Consider the following 19,287-nt stretch of genomic DNA (forward strand, 5'->3'; position numbering starts at 1 on the left):
TCATACGCACACCCTAAGCTCCAGTATTAGCTACATATTATTTCCTTAGTTAGTACATATACTAGCTATGTTATTATTTCCTTAAGACAAATTCATTCTCACCCTTTGGCCTCTATACCTATACTTTGTATTAAGGAAGTAACTATGATTTTCTCTATTATTAAGATGTGTTGTTTTTTGGCTTTTGTTTTAATCATGAAGTCTGTTGGATTCTGCCTCATGTCTTTTCTGCATCAGTGGAGGTGATCCTGTATTTTCCTCCTTAGGCTCTATCAACACAGTAGATTATACTTTTAGATTTCCTAATATTGAAACCACCCTTGTACCCTTGAAGTAAATTCCTCATGGTCCCAATGTTTCTATTTTAAATGAACTGTTTGTTTGTGTTTTTACACAGGATTTCTGCATTAATATTTATAATTAAGATCAGCTTGTAGCTTTTCTGTTCAGTGCAATTTTTGCTGGGATTAAGGATCCAAGTTACTCTAGTTTCATAAATCAAATTTAGATATTTTCCTTCTTAGTTCTTTACTCTGGGACAATTTACATTGCATTATAATTATTTGCTCTTTGCTAGATTTGCTTCATGAATTCGTTTGGACCTGGAACATCTTTTTTTTCCTGAGCCTGGAACTTTTTATGGGGGAATTCTGTAACTACTTCCTCTCTATTATGCATTAACTTCTTTCTTTATTTCTCCCACAAAAGTAGTTGATTTCTTTCTGGGATTTGAATTTTCAATTTTCTTAACTGTTATTTTGTCTATTTTGTTGATTTTCTTCAAACAACTAGTTTATGGATTTATTAGCTCCACTGTTTTTTCTATTTTCCAATTTGTTAAATGATGGAAATTTGCTAGGAGAGTAGAACTTAAATGTTCTAAAAAATGTGGGGTGACAGATATGTTAATTAGCTCTCCGGACGGGGAGGTAGGGGGCAGTTTTTCACAATAAGTAGGTACACACTAAATACTTTACGGTTTTGTCAATTATCTCATTGAAGCTGAAAGAAACTGTTTTACTTTTATTAATTCCTTTAATCTGATTTATTTTTTATTCACTTCAGTACTCATTTCCTGACACTTTGATCTAAGTGTGTTATTCAGTAATTTTCATGCTTAAAATTTTATTAATACAAGCATCCGTTGCTATAACTTTTCTTGAGAAAGTGTTTTAACTGTGCTTCATGGATTTGGGGGGTGTCATTCCACTATTTATTTTTATTTAAAATCCTTAGTTTTAAACTTTGTATCCTCTTCAACCCAAGCTTGATTATATACATATATATATATATTTTTAAGACTTTATGTGTATGTTGAGTGTGTGTGTGCTTGCACGTGTGGTTTCTAGAGTAGATTATTATAAATGTTCCATATGTCATTTAAAAAAGTATATTTATATTATTGGGTTCAAATTATATGTAACTATATATAATATATAAATACATATTATAATATTATATACTATGTATATTTTTCCTACATCCAATGCTACCACCATGATTCATGCCACACTAGTCACCACCTGGATTTCTGTAATTACATCTTAAGAGTTCTCCCTCCTCTTCCTTTACCTACCTATAGTATTTTCTTAACACACCTCACAGCAGAATGCTCCCTTTAAGATACCAGTGAAATGGGACCCTCCTTTCTCTCAGAGTGAAAGCCCGCTTTGTAAGGGTGTCTCTGACCTCCCTCTTCGCAAGTTGCCTCCATCCACTGTCACCTCGATGTGCACTGAAAACTACCATTGTATTCCTAATTTAGGACTAGTTCCCTTTTTTGCCTAAAATATTCTGCACCCAGGTACTCACACGGTTAAAGTCCTCTGCTCCTTCAAATTTTTGTTCGAATATGACTTTCTCAATGAAGCACACTCAAATCACCAGATCCAAGTGCCACGTTCACCCTCCTGTGCCCACTGCACTCACATCCCACCTGCCTTCTTCCACCTTCCCTTTCCCAATCCTTTCACTGAATAGCACACCTGACGGTTTGCATATTTATTTATTACAAAATTATTATTTATTATAATACTTATTATACATTATAATATTGCATACTATCAATTATAAGTATACTATCACTTATGTATTATAATTATTGTTCTTTGCTTGTTGATTCTATTCACTCCAAGCTGCCAAAATTCAAGCTCTTTAAGAGTGGGGGTTTGTGTTTGGCTCACTGATATATCATGATCTACAGGATCATGCTGGGCACGTAACTGCCACTTAGGAAAACTTTGCTGAATAAACAAAATGCAATGAATTTCATAGGCAAATACATTGTTAAATAAAGTAAATAGCCATTTAAAAGTAAACCAGGGCTGTTATCAGATATGAATATAAAGGTATCAATTCACCTTCTTGAATGAAAAGGAAATGTAGTGTTTCCTTTGAATCTCCTACTTAATAAAACAGGATTTTCTTCCTCTACCTTCTTCATTGAAGAACAGATTATTGGAATATAATCCATGTCCAATTTACCTTTACCAAGTGAACTTAAGCCTCTAGTAGGCATAAAGTAAGGTTGTAAGTGATAATCCTTACATAGGCAAAGGATTTTTGCAGGTTTGAAAATTTTTCCTAAATTTAAAAATTTTCTGATCTGTTTCAAGTATTTGTCAACTGCTACTATTTGGCATGCGATAGAATATTTCATATTTTTAGAGAAAAAAAATTTGTAAACAACTTGTGAGCACTGTGTGAAAGTTTTCTAATAATAGAAAAGCATATGCAAGGGAGTCCGACTTTCAAGACAACTGGCTCTCAAAGAGGTAAAGCAGTTTTTATAGTTCAAACTATTGTATAGTCAACAACTTTAGTCAATTTAAATGTAAGATGCTTTTGTCTTAAAAGGCCAATCTCAAAATTCAGGGCTTTGGGGATGCTCTAATTTTTCTGGCCTTCAGGAAATTCTTATAGTGATTGTTTATATCAGATTTTGAGGAATGTAAGCTTTTTTTGGCCTACTTTTTATTCTCCTCCCATCAAAATGTGTGATAAGGCTAGAAGGGCAAGAGAGTAGATTTACAATCCCAGCACCTTGTGGCTACCCACGAAAGCATGAAATTGATAAAATAATGATTTTTCTTATTCAGAATGATTTTTCTTATTCAGTTTGATAACCTTTTCTATTTGGCCTATATTATCCATAGAGGGAAAACTGATGGTGTTGATTAATATATAATGCTATCCTGTGGTAGGGTTTAAAACTAGAAAATACTAAATAAGGAGCCTTTTTGTTATTTACTCACCATATTTCTCATGGGAACATAACTTCATTTCCTTTTCTTGTCATTCACTCCAAGCCTGGAAACCAGAATTAGCTGCAAGGCTGGATTTTGTAAGCCCCAGAGTAGCAACAGACCTGTTGAAGAGGAAGAGCACACATCATCTCTGTGTACAAAACATAGCCTTTATTTTTAATTTTGGAATGTTGCATCTAAACAAATGGCATTTTCCTTGAATTATTATTACATCTCTGGCATGGCCATGATTGAAAATTTGGTTTCTGTTTACATTATCCTACTAATTTTTTGGCGTAAAATTATAGAACTCAAAAATCACTTAGATCAATTGCTTTTCAAACAAGAATTATCATGTCATATTTTCAAAAGAATCACCTTCTTTAGTTATTCTTTTTTACTTATTTATAATACACCCACAATTTCTCATAAGGGTTTTTTTTTTCATGAATTCTGAGAAATCAATTAGAAGCCACCCCTCAAAAGTTGTATCATTCCAATTTTCTCAAATAAGTCCTCTTAAATTGATAGCTAGATTAAAAGGAAAGGTTTTCTCAGAGTCCCACCAGAACAAAGAACATTAAACAAAATCACCAACATTTCAAAGCGAATCAATACGGTTAAACTTTCCTTCAGTTCCGTCCAGACCTACGTAACTGATTCTTGTTCTTCTGATCTTGAGTCAGCCGTTCACCTCCTGAAATCATTTACTTCAGCAATAAACCTGGAAATCCTGACTCAGTCCCCATCCGTGAAGTGTTTGCTCCAGAGGCAGTCCCCTCTGGCGCTGGGAGCCTGAGCCTCTGGCCTTATTTCCTCTTTGCTCTATCATCTGTCCAGAGCGCTTGCTACAACCCTTTCTACCAACATTCTGAGAAACTGGTCTTATTTGTCGTTTCTCCCAGGAGATTAAGCTTTTGCTCTGCAACTTGTAGCAGGAGCTTTTAAGCAATAACAAGAGAATAATGCTAACAACGTACTAGAAAGACTACACGATCAGAATGGAGGAAGATAAAATTCCCTAGTGGGGCATGAAATACAATTATATCACACGGACTCAGTTAATGGTTACTCTCAGGGTCAAGAAGACATCATGACCAGTGAAGGCATTTGCAAATCTCCCGGACTTTCCAACTATCCTATGAAACATGTGTTAAGATTTTCAACATTGACAATTATATCTTACTCCTAGAAACAGAATTTTCTTAAAAATCAGTTTGTTAACAAATAACTGTGCTAGAGTTTCCACATGATTTGTGATTAGAATATATTTATATCAATTGCAAACATAATATATATGACATGTTTGTATTAAAATTATGGTCTTGATAAAAATATTTTTCATTGCCTTATTGGGCTAATTAAAAATATAGAGTGGCTCAGTCAGTTAAGCGTCTGACTTGGGCTCAGGTCATGATCTCAGGGTTCTGGGATCGACCCCAGCTTTGGGTTCCCTGCTCAATCTGCTTCTCCCTCTCCCTCTGCCCCTCCCCTTACTCGTGCGCTCTCTCTCAAATACATAAATAAAATCTTTTTAAAAAATAAAATAAAATAGAAGATATAAATGTTTTTCTGACCTACTTATTTTGCTATTCCTTACATTACATGTTAATGCCTCACATTACAAATTACTAGAGTGAGCCTTTGGTGCTCCCCACAGCTACTTTTAATTTGGGGCCTGATTTTAGAAGGCAATATCAAAAAATAATTATCAGAGAAGACTTATTATTACATCAATAAATGAGTATAAGCCATAGGCACCTCAGGACAAGAAACAGTTGCTGTCTCGTTTATACAATTAATCTGTTAGACAATATTCTTTAAATGAAGAAAACCAACCATTACGAATTTTATTTTTCGTAGAAGTCAGAACTTTTGCTAAAAGCAATTCAAGAACATGATAAAATTAACATCAAAAGCACAATAAGTTAACAGGTTCTCAGGAAATGAGAGTTTTCTGCTGAGAACATCTGTTTTCTGGGCAGGACACACTGATATTTGCTGTGCTGTTTAAGAACAATTTTCTTCCAAGTTAGTGTTTGATTCCTCTCCCTTATTTGTAAGTTACTTTGATTAATAATGACAAAATACATATGCCCGTTCTTAAAGTACATAAATACACATGTAATAAAACATAATAATAGCGGGGGCGCCTGGGTGGCTCAATCACCTAAGCATCTGCCTTCAGCTTGGGTCATGATCTCAGAGTCCTAGGATCGAACCCCCATATGGTTCCTGCTCAGCAGGGCACCTGCTTCTCCCTCTCCTTCTGCCCCTCCCCCCTTTTGTGCTCTCTCGCTCGCTCTCTCAAATAAATAAAATCTAAAAAAAAAAAAAAAAAAACCATACCATTAGCTTTAGTATAGTAATTTTAAGCGTATTATAAGTAACTCATATACCACAATGAATTTACCATCTTACTCATAATTTACTGTTTTTATATAGACAAAAAATAAGCAAAATACTGCTTTGCTTTGAGACTAATTACTTTGGTTTTCTCTATCAATTTCAACCTCCCTTAGAAAGTACCAAATAATTAAAGTTTAACAATTTAAAACAATCCAAAATGTTGGAAACCACATTATCTTGTGTTATCTCGGAGTAACACAATCACCGTTGATAAAAGGATTGTCAGAGAGACAACACTTACCCGTTTCGCCTGGTGACTGACTTCCTCCCAAGGCCGCCGCCCAGATGAAGACAGAAGGTCGGGAGGTGGAGGAAAGAGGGGCAGAGGGCGAAGGAGTGATACATGTCGGAGGAGGTCATCGAGAGGCCGCGACCACCGGCTGATCCACGAGCGGGGTCTGGACAGTCGGGGGCTCCGCGCCGGCTTCCTGCCCGTGGAATGTACCCCTGCGCGCTGCTCCCCCAGGGGGAGCTGTTTTCAAGGATGCAGCCTTGAGAGAGCAGCGCGGGGTTGAGACGTCTGGCGGGGTGTGGATTCAAAACTCTCTTCTGAGCTTTCTGGGAGAAATCTTCCGTGGGCTGGGGGAGGGAGAGACCAGAGGAAAGAGGCACGCCGCTCCAAGGTGGAAGGGGGCAGTTTTAATAAGCAAAGGAAACTTACAAATGAGCTTGCCTTGGGGGGCGGCGGGGGGGGGAGGCAGCGAGACAACCAGATCCACACACCTGCCCGCCACATCTTAAAAGCTTATAAAAGGGGTTTACTGGGTGCTACACGTATACCAAGCTGGTGTTCTCCACACCACATCACTACCCTCAAGGCTGTGTTCTCCGAGCAGCCTGAGAGCAGGAAAGGCGAGCAGAACCCACGCTCCAGAGATGGGGGTGGGGAGAGAAGCCTCCAGTGCCGGGTCCAGCTCACAGCTTGCTCTGCGGTCACGTCTGTTCAATGACCTTCCCCGACATGCTGCACGTGACTGAACTCTGTTAAAGCTTCTGTATAGGGCGCCTGGGTGGCTCAGTTGGTTAGGCGACTGCCTTTGGCTCAGGTCATGATCCTGGAGTCCCGGGATCGAGTCTTGCATCGGGCTCCCTGCGAGTCTGCTTCTCCCTCTGACCTTCTCGCCTCTCATGCTGTTTCTCTCTCTCTCTCTCTCTCTCTCAAATAAATAAAATCTTAAAAAAACAAAAAAGCTTCTGTATAAATCTTTAAGATTCTGGCTGGTGGCTGCAGAGATCGACTTGTCTTAACCGCGAACGGACACAAGCCTCGTAAGTGAAGTCTCTTGCCTGTTCAACCTGCCACCTACTAGTCCGGAGTGGCCTCCCTCTGTCTTCCCTGTCTCCCTGCCCTCTGTGTACTGGGCGGTTTCAGATTTCTCCTGGGAACTCCCAAGATTGTGAGCCAACAAAAGAGGGAAGGGAAGGCAATTAATAAACTGCTTGATCAAGCCAGGTATCACTCTGGATCAATGGAGCTTAAATTCTGCATACTAATTTCTGCTGTCAGTGGAGAGCAGGTACCTCTGTGTTATTACACCCCAAGAGTATTTAGTCATATCTAGTAGGTGAATTGCATGTGGCTGATCTTGGTGGGACCTCCAAGTTTCCTGTAAGAAAAAAAAAAGAATTTAATAACAATATGTTAAATTTCTACTTGCAATAATAAGGGATAAGAGTGAGTCCAATTTAAAGAACAACTAGCTTCCAGAATAGAAAAGGAAGGCATTATCTATAATACAGATTGTTGTATGGCAACTGAAATTTTTGACTGGGTAATGCTGGGGTCATTAAAAACCAAACTTTTATCGTGGTATATTTCAAAATGCACAGCTTTTAGGATGCTCCTGTTACTCAGACTTTCAGAAAACTCTCTCGTTACTTGTGACTTACTATATCAGAATGCAAAGCTTTTAGAAATGTGTCTTCTGAGTTACAAGATATGCTACTAGTGTCCAAATGGCTAGGGCAAAGGAAAATATATTAATTTGTTTTATTATTTTCTTAATGACAATATTTTCAAATGAGAAAATATAATAAGTGACATGTAATAAAAATACATGCTCTAATCCTCTGTCACAACATATTTTTTTTAACTTAAATATATGAGAGATCAACATTTAGGTCAATATTTAATGCTGAAGTGGCAATATCCATGAAAATAACTTATTTGGGTGATTACGGGATGAAGAAATAACATTTAATAAAAGATCTACTTTGCTTGTTACTAAATTAGCTCATGCATGAACACTGAGAAATATTGGTAAATAACTTCTTTTGTTCGCTAGATAATAAATGTATTTTGCAATTACAATAGTAAACTGGATTTAAGATAAATTAAAATGTTAACAAAACAGAAAAATAAAGCAAAACTGTACTCAGGAAAAATCTAGAAAACATGCATCCTAAGCCACAAAAGAATATTTAAATTCTGGGTTTCACACATAGTGATTCCCAAGGTTCCATATTCTTTGCCAAGTCCTCAGATGGTCTCAACAATTTTACTATACATGGATTTCCTAACTATAAGCAGTAAAAAAGGGATTAACTCCGATGTCAGGCCTGCTCTTGTTTTGGTAAATTAATTTTTATTGGCACACATCCATACCCATTCACTAATGTTTGCTTACGACTGCTTTTGTGCTAAAATGGCAAGTTTGAGTAGTTGTGATAAAGACTGGATGCCCAAAAACCTAAAATATTTCCCATCTGGCCATTACAGAAAAAGCTTTCTGATTCCTGTTCTATGTTAAAGATAACAATTTTAAAGCTGGGATAAACCATAGTAGGGCTGATAGAGAATGTCTGAGAAAAACTCATCCTCAGCTATGTATTTACTTATCTCTTTATTTATTTACTTTTCTTCTCTGAAGGCCCAACAATATTATTTTATTTATGTGCTGAGAGTTATTTTGTATATAAGCCAAACTCTTAATTTTAATACCAACTGTTGTTCCAATGAGCTATCTTGGTTATATATGAAAGGACTTCTAAATTTTAATATAAATGTATTAATTAGCTATTGCTGTGTAATAAACCCCCTGAAAACTCAGTGGTATTCAGCCATAAGCATGATCATTACTCACGAGTCTGAAGGTCAGCTGACCATTGTAGATTGGGCTAAATGTGCGGATGTTTGGTGGGCTTTTCCATGTGTTTGTAGGTCAGCTGGGGGATGGATAGACGGACCCCACCTTCTCCGGAGTCTGGGCTCTGTTCCTCCAGTTTCTCGTTTGGCAGAAATCCCAGAGGCAGCAGAAACATGAAAAGCCTCTTGATACCTTAGTTCAGAAGTGAGGGTGAATTAGAGAATCGGAAAACTTTTGCAATCAGTCTACCATATGTCATACATGTTAAAAATTACAACTAAAAGATTTTTTGTAACACTTTTTTGGGGAAGCAAAAAAAATGTACAAAGTACAAGGATGCAAAGAGTGTTAGGGAAGCTGGGCCATTTTTGTAATCAACCTATTTCCAATCTCATAAATTACAACTGAATACTTTTTCTACATCACCTTTTTTTCTGGAGTAAGTGAATGCTTCACTTTTCTTCATGACCCTTTTTCCTTTGAAATACTGTGGTATTTTTGCAACGATATGGATGGAACTAGAGTGTATTACACTAGGTGAAAGAAGTCAGGCAGAGAAGGACAAGCACCATAAGACTTCGCTCCTATGTGGAATTTAACAAACAAAACAGATGAACATAGGGGAAAGGAAGGAAAAATAAAATAAGATAAAAACAGAGAGGGAGGCAAACCAGACTCTTAGCTATAGAGAACAAACAGGGTTGCTGGAGGGAATTGGGTGGGGAATGGGCTAGATGGGGGATGGGCATTGAAGAGGGCACTTGTGATGAGCACTGGGTGTTGTATGTAACTGATGAATCACTACATTCTACTCCTGAAACCAGTGGTACACCGTATGTGAACTAAGTTGAATTTAAATAAAATCTTGGAAGAAAAAGAAATAAATAAAATGAAATACTCTGGTATTTTTGGAAATTTTAAAACAAATATCTAGGTTATTTGTTAATGGTTTTAATTCATGGATTTTTTTTTCCTTCTGTGATTTGATAGGTAAGGTTTTATGCCACAAGTGAAACTCTTTTTAGAATTTAAGATACAGATAAAATTTGTCAAGAGCATAGCTTTCTGTACCTTCAACCAAAATTTATCTCTTTAGCAAGGTTAGGAAGCTGGGGTATTTCTAAAACATTCAGGTCATTGGGTTCTAGTCCTAGAGTTTTGATTTATTAGGTCTGAAATAGAATCCTGCTTTTGCTTAGGAACTATGACTATAGAAGTCTGATATGTTTGGGTACTTCACCTAGTTAAGAATAAAACTATATTCACGAAACATAACACATATTAGAGAACTTGCTGGTTATACTCTGCTTCATATAAGCTATTTAAAATCAGGGTCAGTGGAGTCAAAAAAAAAACATCAACCACAGAAATCATGGAGGTATCTATAGAAACCACAGCAATTTATTTTGGAACACTGCCTCTTTAATTAATACAGCTTTGATATTAAGCAATCAGACTTATCACTAGGTGGCAGTGCAGAAGGTAATATTTTCATCCAGAGAAAGCTGGTGCAAAGGGCCAGAGCACAGTGGGCAACGGATAAACAGAAAGGGAATTTTGCCTAAACAATAGGACAATGGAATATGACAGCATTAGCAACTAAAATTTGAATATCATTTTATATTTTGTAAAAAAATTATCTCTTTATTTGATACTCAAAACAACAGAAATGAAACAGTAGACATTGTATTTTTACATTATAGATGAGGACTCTAAGATCATAGTGGTGCTAGAAATGCTTGCCTAAGTTTACACAGAGGGGAGTAAAAATATGCTCAAGACATGCTCATCTTCAGACTCTGGCTGAATTATATTATGCCTGTAGTAAAAGCCATAAATGAACACATAAGCAAAATCAGATTTATTTATTTAGGTATAGCAAGGGTGAACACAATCCAGAGCAACTTTGGGGCATCTCAGTAATAGGGACTTGGAAAGGCATTCATAGGAAATTTGGGCCTATGCTGGATGATTAATTCTAAGCAGAGTGGTTTAAGGAAGCAGGGGCCAGTCCTGGACTAGAGTTGTCAAAAATGAGAAGCAGTGTTACAGTAATAATAACACAAATATTAATGCAATCAATTATGTGTTACAGAATTAATTGTATTAATACATGTAAACAAATTATAAATACAACTATATGATATAAATAAATGTATTATTATATAAATAAAATTATATATTTATTATTGTATATTTTAATGCATATATATTCTATATATAATGTACACTATATAAAAATGTGTTACTAGTATATAATATATATTGTATGTATTATATAATATAAAAGTAATACCATGTGATTAATTATAACTATATTATTATTAACATATAAATTTTAATAATATTTATCTAAGATGCTGAAGGAATAAAGTGGGTCCAGCAAGGTCATTGGTAACAAAGCAAACATCATTCACATCAGACAAAAGAAGGAGATATTTGGGCATCTCTGTGGTTATGTAATGGCCTTATTTTTATCTTGTTCCATATACTCACAGAGTCATCTCTGTCTGCCTTGTTAATACTCTGTGTCTGCACTAGCTTGGGGAATATAAAGATTTAGTTGCCATTTAATGTAAGCTGAGTCGTTCTTCCAGATTCTTGAAGGGTAAAGTACTTAAAGACTTTATTATTTCCAATAATAATGGAATGCAAGAATATGACCATTTTTACATGATAGCAAAATACACTGGTTAGCAGAACTTGATCAGATAATTTTGAGGAAGAAAAATTCTGTGTACTACCCTTTTTTTTTATTATTCAAGTATAATTAACATACAGTGTTACATTAGTTTCCGGTGTACAATATAGTGATTCAGCAGTTCTGTACATTACTTGGTGCTCATCACAGTAAGTGTACTCTTTAATCCCCATCCCCCATTTCACCCTTCCCCCACCCACCTCCCCTCTGGCAACCGTGAGTTTGTTCTCTATATATAAGAGTCTGTATTTTGTTTGTGTTTTTCCTCTTTGTTTCTTAAATTCCACATATGAGTGAATCATACAGTATTTATCCTTCTCTGACTTATTTCACTTAGCATTATACCTTTTGGATCCATCCATATTGTTTGCCAATGGTAAGATTTCATTCTTTTTTATGGCTGACTAATATTCCATTTCCATATATCACATCTTCTTTACCCATTCTTCTATGGATGCACAGTTGGGTAGCTTCCATAGCTTCGCTGTTGTAAATAATGCTGCAGTAAACATGGGGGTCCATGTTTCTATTGAACTGTGTCTATTTTTGTGCCATATACTAACTATCTTTAATTAAAGGATAGTATTTTGTATAGTCAGACCAAAATATAACTTACTTTAATTATAACAAGGCAGTATTTCGGGTTTTGTTTTGTTTTGTTTTTTATTGAAGCACATAATCAAAGGAGAAGCAGAGATGTCAAGGCCTGGATACCAGAAATAAGTAAATAAATCATTCATTCACTAAATTAGCCCAAGGCTCTGTGGGGACATCAAAACTTCACTTAAATTGTGAAATTAAGAGTTTTTAAAAGGATGTTGCTAATGTTTATTTAATCATCAAAGACATAGCAATGTGACAGATACAATTAAGAAAACCAGGAACTTAAAATTAATGAACACTAACCTAAGGCAAACAACATATGACAATATATTTCTTAAGTTTAAAATTAACCAGATATGTTTCTTAACATAAGTCTTCATGTGTAGAGAAAATTTTCTCACACTGAACATGATCAAAAAACAATTATTATTTATAAGGACAAACAAGAAAGTTGGCAAACATACAAGAGAACTTCAGCTTACAAAGAAGAAATTAATTTAAAAGATCACCCACAAACAATCCTCATTCTTTATATAATTCAATATAATATTAGAAAGTTTGGAAAATTCTGATGTAGTATCCAGATGTAAGATATTTTAGTATCTCACATCTCTGAAAGCTATGTTTTACTTTTTGATATCCTTCATCTCACTCAGAGTTTCACACAGGCTTTTTGACTTCTCTAAATAAAAACATTATAATGCATCAAATTAATCAAATCAAATAATTGAATCACTCAGAGCTCTAATTACTTTGATTAGACCCTTAAATTATAAGGTAGCTTTTCATTATCTAATCAATTAATGTCACCTGTGTACAAAAACAAATAAATATGAAAGGACATTTTAGTAAGTTCATTTCACTAAATGTATTATTATATATTTATTAAATGATAATTAGAAATTTTCCTAAGAAAACATTCTATTTAAAGACTAAAATTTTTGTGGAAAATAACTTTCTGGGGCACCTGCGTGACTCAGTCGGTTAAGCATCTGCCTTTGGCTCAGGTCATGATCCCAGGGTCCTGGGATCGAGCCCCACATCCGACTCCCCACTAGTTGGGAAGCCTGCTTCTCCCTCTCCCTCTGCCTGACACTTCCTCTGCTGTGCTCTCTCGCGCGCAAATAAATAAAATCTTTAAAAAAATAATAACTTTCTTACTCTCTTTGACCCTGTTACATATTTGCTGACATTTGAAGAATCCACATTTTAAAATAGTAACACCTAAGATACAAACAAATTCTTAGAAGGCCAACATTTATTTATTTTAAGGAAAATAATATTGAAACATACTGAAACAAATATTGATGGTTTACATTACAGGATATTTGGACTTATATACAGGAATAAAATTTATAAGATGTGTCCTATAGAAAATAGAGTGGCCTGATCTTATGTATCATCATAATATGAAATGCTTTTCAATTAAAAAATATCAGTCTCTACACTTTTGCCAAAGAAAATATAAAAGCTGCAACTAATAAAGAGTGCCGTACAGCCCTCGCTTCACATTAGATCCACCTGTATTAAGACTAACCCCCCTTCCCACAAAAAAAAAATTGTTCCCCTGTGAACTCTCTCTCTTCCCAATTAATTCTGAAGAGTGGTAGTGTACGTCATTTCTGATTTCCTGGAATTGACAATGATAGATTAGCAACTCAGTTCTACGGCATTACTTAGTCCGTATTCTAAGTTCAAAGGATCAGCTGATGGGGTACTTGGCGAGCTGCCTAGGGGCTTGCTGATACCTGTCATTTCAAGCAGGACCAGTGATAAAAATCCCACCTGACACTCCTCACCTCTCCACCCTCTGCTTCAATTGAGTGTTGTTCAACCTTACTCTTTTCTCCTCTACTTTTTGGGGTGTTACATGCTATATTTCTTTTTACTTACTCCACCTATTTAATATACATATTTTTAAAATTTAACTTAAATCAAATTATGGCTTTATCCACCACTTCTGCTCTTGTTTTTATTCAATCAATATTAGCTGGGTTTTAGTCTCATTTTTACAAATGTTTTTGTTTACCCTTCCTCCTTTTTGTTGGAAACTATCCATTTTCCCTCCTGTCTGAGGAGGGTAGTTAGTGGTAAATTCTGTTCTGTTATTTAAAAGTGTCTTTATCAGCCTTCTTTCCTAAAAGATCTTTTGTCAAGAGTAGACTTCTAGAACAGATGTTTTTCTCTAATTCAATAGAAATGTAATTCTATTATGTTCTACCTTCCCTGTTGCAGTTAAGAGGCTATTAGTCTTTCCTTACTCTGAAAATGACCACCTCTCCAAACTTATCCACCACTTTAAAACCTTCTCCTTTGCTTTGCTGTTCTACAACTTCTCTGGGATGTGTCTAGGCTGATATATATATACATATATATATGTATATATATTTGTGTTGTTCTGAAGCCTTAGATTTTTCATTCTCTAGATTATCTAGATCATTCTGGATCTACAGAAATTAAGATCAGCCTGCTGAATTCTTATTCACCTTATCAGCTCCACCACATTAAACAACCTTTAAATGCTATCACTGTCATATATGGTACAATTGACCATAAAGTCAGAATTCAAAGTTTCTAGAGTGTGGCAGAAACCCTCTGAGTGAAAGTTAGATCTGGCCCTTCCTTTCTTCCCAGAGATTCTACTTTCACTGTGTTTTGGATCTGAAAATTTCTTATTTTCATCTCCATTCCATATAAGATAAGATAAGATACACCTAAGGAAGAAGAGTATCCTTAGGTGTATCTTATCTTATCTTATATGTTGTTTTAATTTGCAAGGTCACTGAAAATATCCAATACAACAATGCATAGAAAATTGGGAAATAGGAGACCCAACTTTTTTATAAAGAGGGTTATGAAGGAGGAGGAAGATAAGGACTCCCTTATTTGAGAAGGTAGAGTTTGCAATGTCTTTTAGCCTCCCTTCCCCTTTTCTCTTATTCCCTTCCATGGGCAGGTGGGGGTGGGCAGGGCAGGATGCTGTGTTATACTTTTTCTCTTTCATTCAAAGTCCTGACTTGAGATTTCTTATGTAGGATAACAACGATTCAGAACAAAACCAACAAGAAGGAATATTCAATTCACATCATAAGTAGAGTGCCTTGTTTTCAATTCCCCCTTCCCAAAATACAACCCTAAAAGTCTAGGGAAAGGAATCCTGTGTGTGAGACACATGAATCCACATTCCCACATTTACTGCAGTATCAACTCAAATAGTGACATCACAATCTCTCCAAACCATGAGCCACAGGGGCACCTTTGAATTAAAAATGAGATTGAATAGAAATGTATTAAAATTGAATCAGAAGTGAACTGGAATCTCCTAATAATTAAAATAACTAAAACTGTGGAATTGAACTGAGCTGTTGCTTCCTATCATTTGCTTTCTCGAATTTCATTTCACATTCCTGTGTTAAATCTTTGGTTTGACTTGGATTAGGTGCCTATCCCATGGTCAAGGTGCAGTGAGCGTTGACACTGATTCTCCTAGCAGGAATACATGATGTGGGGAAGGGGTATTTCAGTAACCAGACCACAAAAGACAAAAGGAAAGAGATCATGGGCAGACAGGAGCACTGCATGACCATGACAGATCACATTGAAATTAAGATGTTACTGGAACAGAGAAAAGGATAGTAAACTTTGTTTGATAGATAGATGATAGATAGATAGATAATAGATGATTGATAGATAGATGACAGAGAGAGATGATAGATGGATAGATAGATGATATAGATAGATAGATAGATAGATAGATAGATAGATAGATAGATAGATAGATATCTAGGTATACCTAGATATATATACACAGCATGGAGGAAAAATGTAGCTATACCCAAAAGGGAATCCAAGATATTAGGGATTAATATTTAAACATGAAAGTAACTTGGACAAAATTGTGAATAGACTAGTTTGAAAAAAATCAAAGGTCTAGATTTTACATGAGATGTTAAATTTGTGATGAGTGTGTTAAACAAAAGAAACAACTGCATTTTTGTGGATAAAAAAATGCAAAAATTAATAATATCTTAGCCATGGGTTGTCTTCTTACTTTCTTTAAGATCACATAAGCAATGCCGAATCTGAATAACTATATTATACACAAGCATATATACAAATGTGTGTTTTTGCGTTCTTAAGTTAGATTTACACATTTCCTATAATAAAATATAATTTTCTCAAAAGCAAAGAAATTATTTATCCTGAATAAATATCTCAATGCTATGTCTAATAATAAATAAATTAATTGGTTGATTAATTAACAGATTAAATTGTGTAGGAGCTCTGATTTGACCTTTTTAAGCAGGTATGATCAGTGTTCCAGAAAACCAGTCACTGGCGAATAATAGAAAATGGAGTGGAGTATTTTGTGGCCCATTGTATTTTGTTTATTTTACTTGATGTCTCTTTGCCATTCTTCTAAGGCAGAATTGAAAAGCTCTCTCCCAATGTCAGCCAACATCAGGCATTTTGCCAGACAGGCAAAGAAGTGGAGGTAATATCATAAAGAGTAGTGACTAAATTTATTTTAGAGCCTCTGCTTCTATAGCTTTGGAAAGAAAGTGATTCACAGCTGAGAAATCAGAATAATGCAATCAAAAATCCCTGTGCTACCATTCTTGACCTTTAAAGCCAACACACATCTGCCGAATGGAAAACTGAACAGGAAGCATGCTTTCAAACACTTGCCTAGTGGTGCTTGGTGGTTCACCAGTTAGACAATGTTCCTTATCAATATTTCAGAGTCTGATGGAGCAGGTGCCCTTTGTAACCAAACGTCATATCAAGAACTGGAAAATAGAGTGACTTGAAGAAAGTCAACCCCAGTAGTACTAATCCTGGCTACCAAAGAATATAAAAAAAAAACTGAGAAATATTTTTGAGAAATATTTCAGAAAACATATTTCTCATGCGGAGTTAAAACTCAGAAGCTTCAAAAGCTATCATGTATCAGTTGTTTAACTGCAAGAACAGAAAAACATTCATGCTGATACATGTGTGGAAGTTTATTTTAATACCTATAGATGATCTTACAAATATTTGTGAAATTAGAAAACATGCTTATCCGAGGTACATGCATCTGAAATTGGAAAGTTAGAGATCAAAGCCATGCTTTCATTTCTACTTCTCACTGGAGTATCTAATGTACTCTCCTAATTCTCTCCAAATACAAACTTGATAATGAGTTTTGCCTTTCCTTATCCCCAATGGCTCCAGCAAGCCATCTCATCCACTCTGGCTTTCTATCTAAATGACCACTCAACACTTAACAATATCTAATTAGCCTATACTCTTAAGGTTTCTAGTCCAAATCCTTACATAATCAGAAAGATTCACTATATGCCATATACATTAGGTTCCTTAGGTCAAAACTCCACTCTTGCTATGATATTAAAGGAGTTACACAGTACCAAAAAAAAAAAAAAAGAGAGAGAAAAAGATGGTTGCAACTTCAGTTGGCTGCAGAGTATCTACAAAGGGATTAAAGATAGGGAAGCAAGCTATCAGCTTGTTTACTAAAATTAGTAACATATATTTAATATATTAGGTTTACTAGCCTAAACCAATTGAGCTTATTTATTTTTCAAATAATGAGGGGTTATATTGTGATCTACAAGGTAAACAATCTGAAAATATGAATGCATGAAGTATACTCCCTTGCCTTTTTGGTTTTTTAAGGGTTATGAAAAAGAAAAGGGAAAAAGTGGAAAATGGCCCAATCACTTTCTTAGAGTTCCTAGTCAAATTAGCAAATCCTTGGGAGAAAAGAAAAGCATGGTGGGTGTATGGTGGGATAGGAAAAGACATGTTTTCTGGATGTAGATATGAATCTGTGAATCCACAAGACATTCAAAAGCAGCATTTGAATTTCTCACAGATTCACAGATTTTAACAATTCTCCCCAAATTAAGTCCATATCTCTCCACCACCTGCCCCCCACAAACTTTCCAACTTCTACCTCAGCTGGCTACACTGATGTATTTACTGGTCCCTGTATGTAGCATGCCCTTCATGCCAACCTGGCTTGGAACATTCTGCCCTTCCCCTTTTATGTGATGAACCACTACTCATCTCTTCAGCTGGGATCAAGCTTTGCTGTCTATTGGAAACATTCCCTGACTCCCACAGAAGGCCTAGATGTTTCTTCACCTATGATTGCTACGCTGCATTTTACAAAGCACTTAGAAAACAATGATGCACTCTTTTTTCTTTTGTCTTTATGTCTCCCTATAAAATATTTAAAAGTCATTGGATAATTTGCAACTGGCTACAAGAACCAAAAATAATGAAACTATTAAAATAATGGTTTAAGTCTTCATCATTACCAAAGGTTACTCTCTTTTTAAAAATCCATCCTCAGTTCCTGAACAATTTATAACCAATTAAATAAATAGAGCATACAATGTGTGTCAGATTGATACCAAAAAATGGCCCCTATTCTTTTTTCTTAAGTCTTTATTTAAATTCTAGTTAACATATAGTATAATATTGGAAAATGGCCCCAATTCTTCAACCCTACCCATGCCCTCTCACTCTTTGCAACCTAACTTTGGAATTTTTCCCTTTGAAACTGGACTGACTTGTGACTCACCTTAGTCCTTAAGTGCTCACTCTATACTGTGTCTTGAAGCTCTGCCCAGAAGGAGAAACGAGTCCAGGCTAAACTTCTGGAGCTTAAGGAGCCATGAGCCATGTGTTGCTGAGCAAAGTGCAGTAGGCCCAGATTGGGTCTTCCCAGACCTGTCAGCTCCCACAAATCCAACCACGGATGCATGACCAGCCCAGCCCAATCATAAAACCATCACATGAAAGTAGGCACGTGGGATATACTGTTTATTGTTGGGAGCCACTAAATTTGGGGGTGATTTATTACTCAGCAACAGTTAACTGACACAAAACCATACAGAATTTTAAAACGAAAAGAAAAATATCCCCTTACCTTAGAATAGGGAACAAATGCAGCAAAGATCAAAATTGTAAATATTTAAATATTTTATGTAGAATAACAGATAAAAGAATCAATATAAACCAGTATCTAAACTAGGTTAAAAATCATATATTCTTTTTTATGGGGATATTTTTGTCATATTATTTTGTGAAAAACAGTTATCACTACATCAGGGTTTTGTATTCACATAAAAATAATCAAATGTCATAATAAAAGTACTTTATTCATAAGAACATAAACACTTACATCAATATCCCATTTTTTAATATTGCTATCCAGAATCCAATTTTCTTG

This window comes from Callorhinus ursinus, unplaced genomic scaffold, assembly GCF_003265705.2.
Source record: "Callorhinus ursinus isolate GAN/ISIS: 27379988/994484 unplaced genomic scaffold, GSC_fseal_2.0 scaffold3, whole genome shotgun sequence".
NCBI classification, from domain to species: domain Eukaryota; kingdom Metazoa; phylum Chordata; class Mammalia; order Carnivora; family Otariidae; genus Callorhinus; species Callorhinus ursinus.